The 10,768-nt window shown below is 43.5% G+C and overlaps 2 long non-coding RNA genes across 2 annotated transcripts; both read right to left on the bottom strand.

Moving 5' to 3' along the window:
- Positions 1 to 2,240: 2,240 nt before the first annotated feature.
- Positions 2,241 to 2,903, bottom strand: LOC306942167. The gene is made up of 3 exons (XR_013792247.1): positions 2,656 to 2,903; positions 2,509 to 2,576; positions 2,241 to 2,306 (listed from the first exon to the last, which is right to left on the bottom strand). It is a non-coding gene; the product is annotated as an uncharacterized lncRNA (long non-coding RNA).
- Positions 2,904 to 6,289: 3,386 nt separating this feature from the next.
- LOC306942118 lies at positions 6,290 to 7,825 on the bottom strand. The gene is made up of 3 exons (XR_013792242.1): positions 7,599 to 7,825; positions 7,452 to 7,519; positions 6,290 to 7,249 (listed from the first exon to the last, which is right to left on the bottom strand). It is a non-coding gene; the product is annotated as an uncharacterized lncRNA (long non-coding RNA).
- Positions 7,826 to 10,768: the final 2,943 nt, after the last annotated feature.

Genomic DNA, 10,768 nt, shown 5'->3' with positions numbered 1-10,768 from the left:
CCTACATCCTGACCTGATGCTGCAGCTATACACAAGGTAGGCCTACACAGTGCGGCACTGCACCTGATGTTCCATCGCCACGGTACAGGAATATTGGCTATACGGCTATTTGCGCACGCCTTGATTGACAGGTCAATGATAACTCGTCGTCCGATCCTTTACACTTTTATTTTACAGATAAATAGTTTTAACAGATAAATTGTTTTAAACACCGTCACCAGTCCTGGCAGTCCATTATATTACACAGACCGGTCAGAGTTCACGCCAAAGTGGCAAAGCCGACATCACACACACCTGCACGCACGCACGCACGCACGCACGCACGCACGCACGCACGCACGCACACAAACATTTTTTCTTGTTCTCTATAATGCAATGCAATCTTATCTTTTTGGCATTGGGCTTCAAAGAAGTGCCATCATGACTTTACAAATGTTTAACAAGAGGAAGTAGGCCAATAGCCTATACGATTATTATTGATGCTAAAAGTTTTAGTTAAAGCATTAACTATTAGCATTAGTTAATAGCATTTAATTGAACTGCAGTGACATGATTGACGTCCATCTGTCTGTCTGTCTGTCTGTCTGTCTGTCTCTATCTATCTATCTCTATCTATCTATCTCTATCCGCTCACAGCTGAATAAGATTTCAACAGGTGCAATCAAAAGTGTGCAAGGAACCACATTTGGCTAGTTCATCTATTATTATTATTATCATCATATATAGGCCTATTACATATAGGCTATGTCGCTATGAGGTTGTAGATCGGCTATCTGCACCCACACAGTGCGTAGCCATAATGCATCATTGAATAATGCGTTATTTTAATAATGCGTTATTCTAAATTAATTATCTTTTATCTTAGTGCTAAATCCGATTGCAATGTATGCAATGGCTATCATTGCATTAGGTCATCCACACACCCAGCACTATATAAAGATATCGCTTAGAAATGTATTGTAAATAAATACATTAAAACAATAAATTAATGTATTGTCTCCTCCGGTGACCAGTAGCCTACATGCACACACAGGACTAAAAAAAGATAGGCGATATGGAAACAATTAAGGATAAGAACAGATATGATCAGGAACAAAGCATTCATTGTCTTGATGTTTTATTGTGTTTTTGTTTCTGTATAATAAAGTAGGCTATTAAAAAAAGGGCGATCAAATAATCATAATCATAAATGGGGCGCCCGGTGCACCCCCGGGAGATCCACGGCCGCGTCCGAGGGACCCGTCCTGTTCCGACGGTCCGTCCCGCACGCAAGAACTGTAGGCTACTGTACTACAGACAGTACAGTACTGTGCTAATCTGTCCTATTAGTATCTGTTAGTTGGCTAGTTAAAAACATTGGAAGCTTCCGGATCGGTTCCGGGTGTTAACGTTAAAACTACAAGCGGAAGAGGACTTCATTTATTTTCCATTCATGTAGACGAAAGACAGATATTGGAAATTGAAAAAGGGCATTTTTGGTTTTTGGATTTTGGATTTCAGAATACTTGTTATCTTGGCAAGAAGTTGTGTTTAACAAAAAAGAAAAACGCGATTTGAGTCCATTTTCGTTTTCCATCCTTGTAGTTAAAAAGCTGATATTGAAAAACAAGCCAATTTTCGATTTTAAATTTTGGGACACCAGAAAGAATATTGATTGAACACAAGATACACGGATTCTGTTTAAGCCATTAAGACCTGAAGGCTGATTCTTCAAAAAACTTTCTAAATCCTTCTACAGAATTACTTACTGAATCCATAGTTCAGACTTTTTTCGTGCCAAGGAGCCCCAAAAAGATATCTATTTGTTCAGGTTTCAATTATTATTATTGGAATTATTATTATTATTATTATTATTATTATTGAAAATGGGCCAGAGTTAGATGCTAATTTCCATCTGTAGTCCCTGAGCAGGCTCTTAAAATGATGATAAAACTATAAACACATACAATACAATACAATTCAATACAATGACAAATACACGTGACATGGTACAGGGGACAGAACCAATGCAGACTGATTTGAGAAGTGACAAGAAAAATGTACGGCAAAACTCAGTCTGAAGTGAGTGGTACTGTACTGTACTGTACTGTACTGTACTGTACTGTACTGTACTGTACTGTACGTACTGTATTGTACTGTACTGTGCTGTGCTGTGCTGTACTGTACTGTACTGTACTGTGCTGTGCTGTACTGTACTGTACAAGCCCTCCTCCCTGGCCTGTACATCTGTGTAGCGTACCCGGCTGGATAAAGAGGTTGAAGGCCGACTGATGATGTGAAGTTTCTTTATTAAATCAACGTGAAAACTAAAAACAAAGCACAAAACGTATAATCAATATAAGGCACACATAATCAATATAAACAGACAAACAAATACAATTTACAAATAAACCAATTAAAAAGGTATATACATCAAACCACAATACCACATGAGCAGACCACCAACTACAACAATAAAATCCCACAACAATATCACACAAACAAATAACCATACAAATTGACATTCACCTTGTTCCCTCTCCAGCTAGGTGCTAACTCATGATGTCCCTCGACCATGTCATTCTCCAGGAGAGTCACTAAAACCAATGAATCAACAAATTAAAATCTGAAAGTTCCATTTCCATTTGATCTGTTATTTAATTTCTCTGCACTCACTTGATCCTTTGTGTTCCATTTCATCCTGTTGACGAGGTTAGGCTTAGCTCTCAATCCTCTTTGTTTGAGAGAAGCATGGTGAGGAACAAACATTTCCTCTGACTGATGTTGGGCTGTCTTTTGTCTGTCAGTCTGGCTCAGGTGAGCGAGCGAGCTTCCTGTTTCCTGTTTCCTGACAGTCCTTCAAATTAAAAGCGTTTCCTCCATTTCGCTCCGGGGTCCGTTACACTCCCACCAAAATCATACGTGGGCATGAAGTGTATGAGTCACATATGATTTTCTAGTCAGAACAGAGGCAACAGTGTGTATTAACAATCCATCCGAGCACAAGCCTCCCAGGGTCAGAGATGTCGACAATTAGGAAGCAGGCTCACCAGTCTCCAACAACAGGCCCAGCTTCTGCACAGAATGCTCGTCCGCACTGGTCAGCCTCTTCAGCTGCTGCTGGAGAGTGATTGAGGCATTGTAAGTATGGAGAACTTTGGTCGTCAGACCTTCCATCAACTCCTGGAGGTGCTTGTTCAGAATTGAGGTATTGTGCCACAGCCCTCTGTCGGATTCGCATCTCTTTGGACTTCCAGACATCGTGGTACTGGGACCTCAGGCGGTCCACACACTTCAGTCGACGGGCCGTCTCGTATTTCTGCACGTCTTTCTCTCCCTTGATCCTTGAACTGGGGTTCAATATGTACTTGATGGGACCTTGGATATTTTCGGTCCAGGATACAAGCCAGGTTACTTTGTTGTCATGACGAACCTCCTTCCACTTTGTGCCTGGGGGAGCCTTGGAGTGCTTAGAGTCTTTGCTGCAGTTGATGATTATGTCCTTGGGTCTGATCCTACGCTTCAGCATGCCCATCTTGGGATGGTCTCCTCTGCCTCTAAATGGTCCAGGCGGCTCAATGCGGAAATTAGCAATGCTCTCCTTGCGTTGGTCCATGAGACAGAAGTCATACTCCTGCAGGATGTGCTCATTCTCTAATTTTACTTTCTGTTTCTCTTTCTTTGACATGCGCTTTCCATTATAGTAAATTTTGACACGGCTGGGAAGAGGTTCACATGGTGGTGCCAACACTGGTCCTTTGTGTTCCAGAAATCTCCACTTGGAGCCGTCTCTGGCCCTCTCCTCCTCCCACCATTTCCACTTCTCCTCCGGCTCCTTCTTAGCTTTCTTCTTTCCGTCGGCAACTTGACCTTTTTTGTTTTTTGTCTTCTTGGGCTTGACAGCCTCATCATAGTAGTCTTGTTTCCGTTTTTTGGCCTTCTTTTCATTTTCAAACTTTATTTTCCTGGGCTTGAAAACAGAGTCATTGTCATCTGCATCACCGTCCTTAAAGTCAGACTCCAACATGCGAATGGCATCAGCGGTGATGATTGGGGGTAGCTCTTTGGTGATGACTCTATGACATATACTTGTGGGGTTTGAAAAGTGGGGACGTGGCAAAGAGCATCCTACGATACTCCACCCCAGATCAGTTTTAACAGCGTATGGTTCATTTCGTTTTCCCAGAATGACCCGTTTAGGGGCCAGCGCTGCAGAACAATTATAGCCTATTAACAGGCCCACTTCACAGTCTTTAAGCGATGGCATCTCATCTGCTATCTCCCAGAGATGATTCCACTGCCTCGCCGTTTCACAGGTGGGAATGTGAGACCGATTTGCAGGTATCAAGTCCTTCGTGTAGGCTACTGGAAGGTCCACAAAAATAGCTGAATTGTATCCCCTGACTCGGAGGTCTGAGGTCCTTTCACTGTTGACAAGTGTGTTACTTCCACTCATGGTGGTCAGTTTCAGCTTAACTGGATACAGTTCTGCTCTCAAGGCCTGGCTCAAACCCCTTTCAATGAATGTTGTATCACTCTGAGTGTCTAGTAGGGCATAAACAAGTTTCTCTGTATTTGGTTCGTTCTTAGTTGACACCCATACTGGCACAACCATAGAGGTGTTAGGAGACCCGTCTCTGGACACACTAAGTGATGTTACTGCAGTTGAATCGTTCATATTGTCTTGAGCTGGAGCTGTAATAGATGTGGGTGTCTCCATGGCATAACTAAAATTATGGAGGCAGGTAGGGTGTTTTTCTGTACAGACCTCGCACACCTGGGGATAACGACAACGTTTAAAGTTATGACCGGGTCTCAGGCATCCGTAACAAAGTCTTTTTTCCACCACATAATTTTGTCGCTCCTCTAAAGACATCGCTGTAAACCTTAGGCAGCCATGAAGCTGATGCCTACCGTCTTGGCAGAGAATGCATGGAGGTTTTGAACTCTTTGGGTATTGATAGCCATCATCCGTGTCTGTTTGAGTGTGGAAAACACTAGCATTGTTTCCCTTCGTTTCTCTGTGATGTCCTTTTTCCATGTTGGAATCTGAGGATCTGAGAGCGTGAGAAGAGGTTATGGGGTTACATGCAATTTCTGCCTCCATGGCCACAAAATCAGAGAAGTCTTTGAAACTGGGGAAATCCTTATTGTCATGCAGACGCTGAGCTACTTGCCGATTCCACATGGAAGCTGTCCATTCTGGTAGCTTTAGCATGAGCCTTTGATTTTCTTCACAGTCATTCAGGATTTCTAAACCCTTCACATGGGGCATGGCATCCTGACAACATTTTAGAAAGTCTGCAAATTCTCTCAGTCCTATGGCATCTCTGTTCTGAATCTTAGGCCACCTTGTGAGTTTTTCTCTAAAGGCTCTTTGAATAGTGAACGGCTGTCCATAGCGCTGTTGTAATCTGTCCCAGGCTTCGCGATAGGCCTCACCATCGCTCCTATAGAAGGTGCCCTCCAGAACCTTACGAGCCGAACCACCCACGTATCTTTTTAAGTAATACAACTTTTCTGCAGGTGAAATGGGCCTATGATCTACCAACGAGCAAAAGGAAGCCTTCCATTCAATGAAGCTTATGGGTTCTCCAGTAAATATGAATGGTTCAGGAATGGGAAGTCTGTTTAAGATCATACTGCTTTGAATTGCCTGGGTGACGGAAATAATGTCAAGGGGTGCGTTTGATGTAGTGATGTCTGAGCGCTGGATTTCCTTTGAGGTGGCAGACTCTCCTATATTGATGTTAGGATTGCTGTTGTCCCGAATGGCAACCTCCTCTTGTACTGCCTGATCATAAACACTTAGTTTAGCTCGAGCTACCTTGACTCCCCTTGCCGCTTGTAGCTGCTCGAGTTCTCCCTTCTGAATCTCTATGTTGGTTTTCTTTTTCTGCTCTTCCACTCGGGCCTCATATTCAGCCTCCTTTCCAGCAAGGTCCGCTGCTGCCTCTAGTCGACTGGCTGCCACAGATGTAGTTCTAGAATGGTGGCTAGAATGGTGGCTTCTTCTGGAACTGACTTGTGACTGAGCACCAAATATAGAATGGGAAGAATCACGGTCACGCAGTTCATGAAGGCGATTAAGTTGTCGTTCCGCATCAAATTCATTATTCAGCATTGTGTCATATGCTATTTGCGAGAGGTCTTTTGTAATGGATTCACATGCGTCAACCCGCCGCCTCACATCCGTATCCGGTGTGACATGTTCTCGAATGTCGTTGTAGAGCCCTATGATGTTGTCCTTGCTTTTTTCCAATTTGGTTATTAAGAGTTCTATTTCCTTATCCGGAACTTTAGTTCTTAGATTCGTCCTTAATGTACGCACTATGTCCTTCCATTGTTCGTACATACTTAATAATGTTTTGACCCTTTTTTCTGTAGTTTCCATTTGATACGCAAGCATTTTTCCTGTTGGAACTTGTTTACGGTTGCTGCGTCGAGGGCTTATGGTTTCGTCCTGAAGTTTGTCTTGTAAATCCGTCCATCTTTCTTTGAGATCTGTTAGTGTTTGTTTTTTATCATGAATGGCTTCCTTTAATTTTTGTCTTTCCTCGGGTTCCTTTTCCCTTTGGAGGGCATCCTTCAAGTCCTCAATTTCCTTGTCGACATTTTCCATTTGTTTGTCCAGTTCCTGGTCTAGATCAGACCCATGTACCTCAACACTTAAATCTGGCATTTTATAGTTTGGACATATAGCACAGAAAAGGACTGAAAATGACCATAAAAGGTGAACCAATGAAACCTCAGTGCAGTATTTAAACACTGAACAAACCCTTCAATGAAATCACCACATTGCATAAAAACTCCAAAACCACAGTATTAAAACTGTATGAAACCTTCATGAAAGGGACCTTGCATAAACCTTATCAACCGTAATTCATATGCATGGACACATGGCACTTGAAAACCCTTTAAACCATTTTTCAAAAAATAAATGTGTAAATGTCCACAGTTCACATTCCTCTGTATGAGCCTTTATTTTGTTTCTGGAGGTGTGTGTAATGTTCAATTGTGCATTTGTTGTGTTTGTGTGTGATCATCCATCAGACCACTAACCACTGCTGTGATGCAGGCTGACAGAGTGGAGTAGGCCGATTTCTGGTGTACAGGCCTCAGAATCTGAGACTGGGGCAATGTAGATGTCTTGCAGGGGAGGTGGGGGGGGCCATGTTGGGTCAAGTTTTCACTGTAGCGTACCCGGCTGGATAAAGAGGTTGAAGGCCGACTGATGATGTGAAGTTTCTTTATTAAATCAACGTGAAAACTAAAAACAAAGCACAAAACGTATAATCAATATAAGGCACACATAATCAATATAAACAGACAAACAAATACAATTTACAAATAAACCAATTAAAAAGGTATATACATCAAACCACAATACCACATGAGCAGACCACCAACTACAACAATAAAATCCCACAACAATATCACACAAACAAATAACCATACAAATTGACATTCACCTTGTTCCCTCTCCAGCTAGGTGCTAACTCATGATGTCCCTCGACCATGTCATTCTCCAGGAGAGTCACTAAAACCAATGAATCAACAAATTAAAATCTGAAAGTTCCATTTCCATTTGATCTGTTATTTAATTTCTCTGCACTCACTTGATCCTTTGTGTTCCATTTCATCCTGTTGACGAGGTTAGGCTTAGCTCTCAATCCTCTTTGTTTGAGAGAAGCATGGTGAGGAACAAACATTTCCTCTGACTGATGTTGGGCTGTCTTTTGTCTGTCAGTCTGGCTCAGGTGAGCGAGCGAGCTTCCTGTTTCCTGTTTCCTGACAGTCCTTCAAATTAAAAGCGTTTCCTCCATTTCGCTCCGGGGTCCGTTACACTCACCATGTCTTATTACTCAAATTCTACTGTAGGCTTATACTTGTGGAAGTTGCGGGGACAGTTTGGCCTTCACGAGTACAGTAATACAAGTACATACGTACGTGCACACACGGATGTACGCAACGGTCAGTTTATGTAGGGAACACATTATCATGGGGTTATCCACAACGCACATATACAAACACAAAGTGTGCGCACGCACACACACATACACACACACTGGACAGAAACATGCAAATGCACTTATATATAGATTCCATTTTCCTGTGTGTGTGTTGTGGTGTAAGAGTTGGTGATTTTGAGCAGCTGTGTGGAGGGAATAGTTGGTGGGTGAGGTCGCTGGATAAATCACATGTGGCTTTGGCCTGCTAGACCAGCCCCCGAAAGGGGGGGGCTCTGATGAATGGGAGACAATATGACAGACACAGACATACTGTAAGCATGCATGCATTGCAACACACATGTGCATGCACGTGCACACACACACGCACACACATGTGCACAGTTGCACACACTGTTGCCCTGTATTTACAGTTTAATGGGAATGTGGTGAGTGTACGCCGATATATCACCTTGTCAGTGATTACACACTGTGTGCGTGCGTGCACATGTAGTAAGTGCAATGTCGGATAGAATCCTTGTATCTCCATGTTTCAAATTTGCATGTTTTTTTGTTTGTTTTTTCCGTAAATGAATGCCCTAGTAGTTCTTCATACACGAGTCTCGCACAGAAGTAGTGAGCATGTCAGAACTGCAAGCTCTCAATGCATTTATCGATCACTGTTCTCCAGGTCAGTCATAGTCAAAGTATATAGGCTGTCTGTGGGGTGGTGATCATCACAGCAGAGATCACAGTGGGGTGGTGATCACAGCAGAGATGACATAGTGGGGTGGTGATCACAGTGGAGATGACATAGTGGGGTGGTGATCACAGCAGAGATCACAGTGGGGTGGTGATCACAGCAGAGATCACAGTGGGGTGGTGATCACAGCAGAGATGACATAGTGGGGTGGTGATCACAGTGGAAATGACATAGTGGGGTGGTGATCATCACAGTAGAGATCACAGTGGGGTGGTGATCACAGTGGAGATGACATAGTGGGGTGGTGATCATCACAGCAGAGATCACAGTGGGGTGGCGATCACAGCCGAGATCACAGTGGGGTGGTGATCACAGCAGAGATCACAGTGGGGTGGTGATCACAGCAGAGATGACATAGTGGGATGGTGATCACAGCAGAGATGACATAGTGGGGTGGTGATCACAGCAGAGATCACAGTGTTGTGATCACAGCAGAGATGACAGGGTTGTGATCACAGCAGAGATGACATAGTGGGGTGGTGATCACAGTGGAGATGACATAGTGGGGTGGTGATCACATTCGAGATCACAGTGGGGTGGTGATCACAGCAGAGATGACAGGGTTGTGATCACAGCAGAGATGACATAGTGGGGTGGTGATCACAGCAGAGATGACATAGTGGGGTGGTGATCACAGCAGAGATGACATAGTGGGGTGGTGATCACAGCAGAGATCACAGTGGGGTGGTGATCACAGCAGAGATGACATAGTGGGGTGGTGATCACAGTGGAGATGACATAGTGGGGTGGTGATCATCACAGTAGAGATCACAGTGGGGTGGTGATCACAGTGGAGATGACATAGTGGGGTGGTGATCATCACAGCAGACATCACAGTGGGGTGGTGATCACAGCAGAGATCACAGTGGGGTGGTGATCACAGCAGTGATCACAGTGGGGTGGTGATCACAGCAGAGATGACATAGTGGGATGGTGATCACAGCAGAGATGACATAGTGGGGTGGTGATCACAGCAGAGATCACAGTGGGGTTGTGATCACAGCAAAGATGACAGGGTTGTGATCACAGCAGAGATGACAGGGTTGTGATCACAGCAGAGATGACATATTGGGGTGGTGATCACAGTGGAGATGACATAGTGGGGTGGTGATCACATTAGAGATCACAGTGGGGTGGTGATCACAGCAGAGATGACAGGGTTGTGATCACAGCAGAGATGACATAGTGGGGTGGTGATCACATCAGAGATGACATAGTGGGGTGGTGATCACAGCAGAGATGACATAGTGGGGTGGTGATCACAGCAGAGATGACATAGTGGGGTGGTAGACACTATTCTTGTGAGGACCATTATGTTCCCACAACAATAGTATAAATTGAGAAATAGACGTTGTAATGACCTTTGTCCTGGTCCTCACAAATGGTTGTTTTAAAACAACTTTATTTTTAGGCACAATAGCCCCTCCAAAGCATGGCAAAATAACAGCCAATTATTATATACAACATTAAAAGTCTTTTTATGTTTGGCAGTAAATGACAACATAAGATGTAATCTGGCTGATGTATGTAAATACTGCCGTAGCTGCGCCCCTCAGTGTGATTTATTTTGTGTGTGATATTTTTAGAGTTAGGTTTATGAATTAGGTAAAGGAAGGCACCACCCCAATGCAACAGTTAGATTCAGGGGTCATTGATGGGGTCCCCAATCCCCAGATAAATTATGTATAGTTATAGGAAACCTTACGAAAGGTATACCGTAATTTCCGGACTATAAGCCGATACCTTTTCCTCATGCTTTGAACCCTGCGGCCTATTCAACGGTACGGCTAATCTATGGATTTTTACAGCTAACGGCCACTAGGGGACCTTCTAAATCTATCTCTATGGCCGGTCCACGTCCACCTGCGGCTTATAGTCCAGTGCGGCTTGTATATGTACATATTTGTTTTTGTCCCTAAATGTAGCTGGTGCGGCTTATATTCAGGTGCGCTTTATAGTCCTTTTACTTTTTTATTTATTTAAACAAAACGTTTATATTTTTAAATCTAGGTCGTGACCCGTAAGAATTGGTCTGTGACCTAGTAATGGGTCCCGAGTCGACCCACTGTTTGGGAAA

Source organism: Electrona antarctica (assembly GCF_951216825.1).
Source record: "Electrona antarctica genome assembly, chromosome: 2".
NCBI lineage: Eukaryota > Metazoa > Chordata > Actinopteri > Myctophiformes > Myctophidae > Electrona > Electrona antarctica.
Note: the sequence above shows the minus strand (reverse complement) of the source record. Positions and strands in the feature narration are given on the sequence as shown.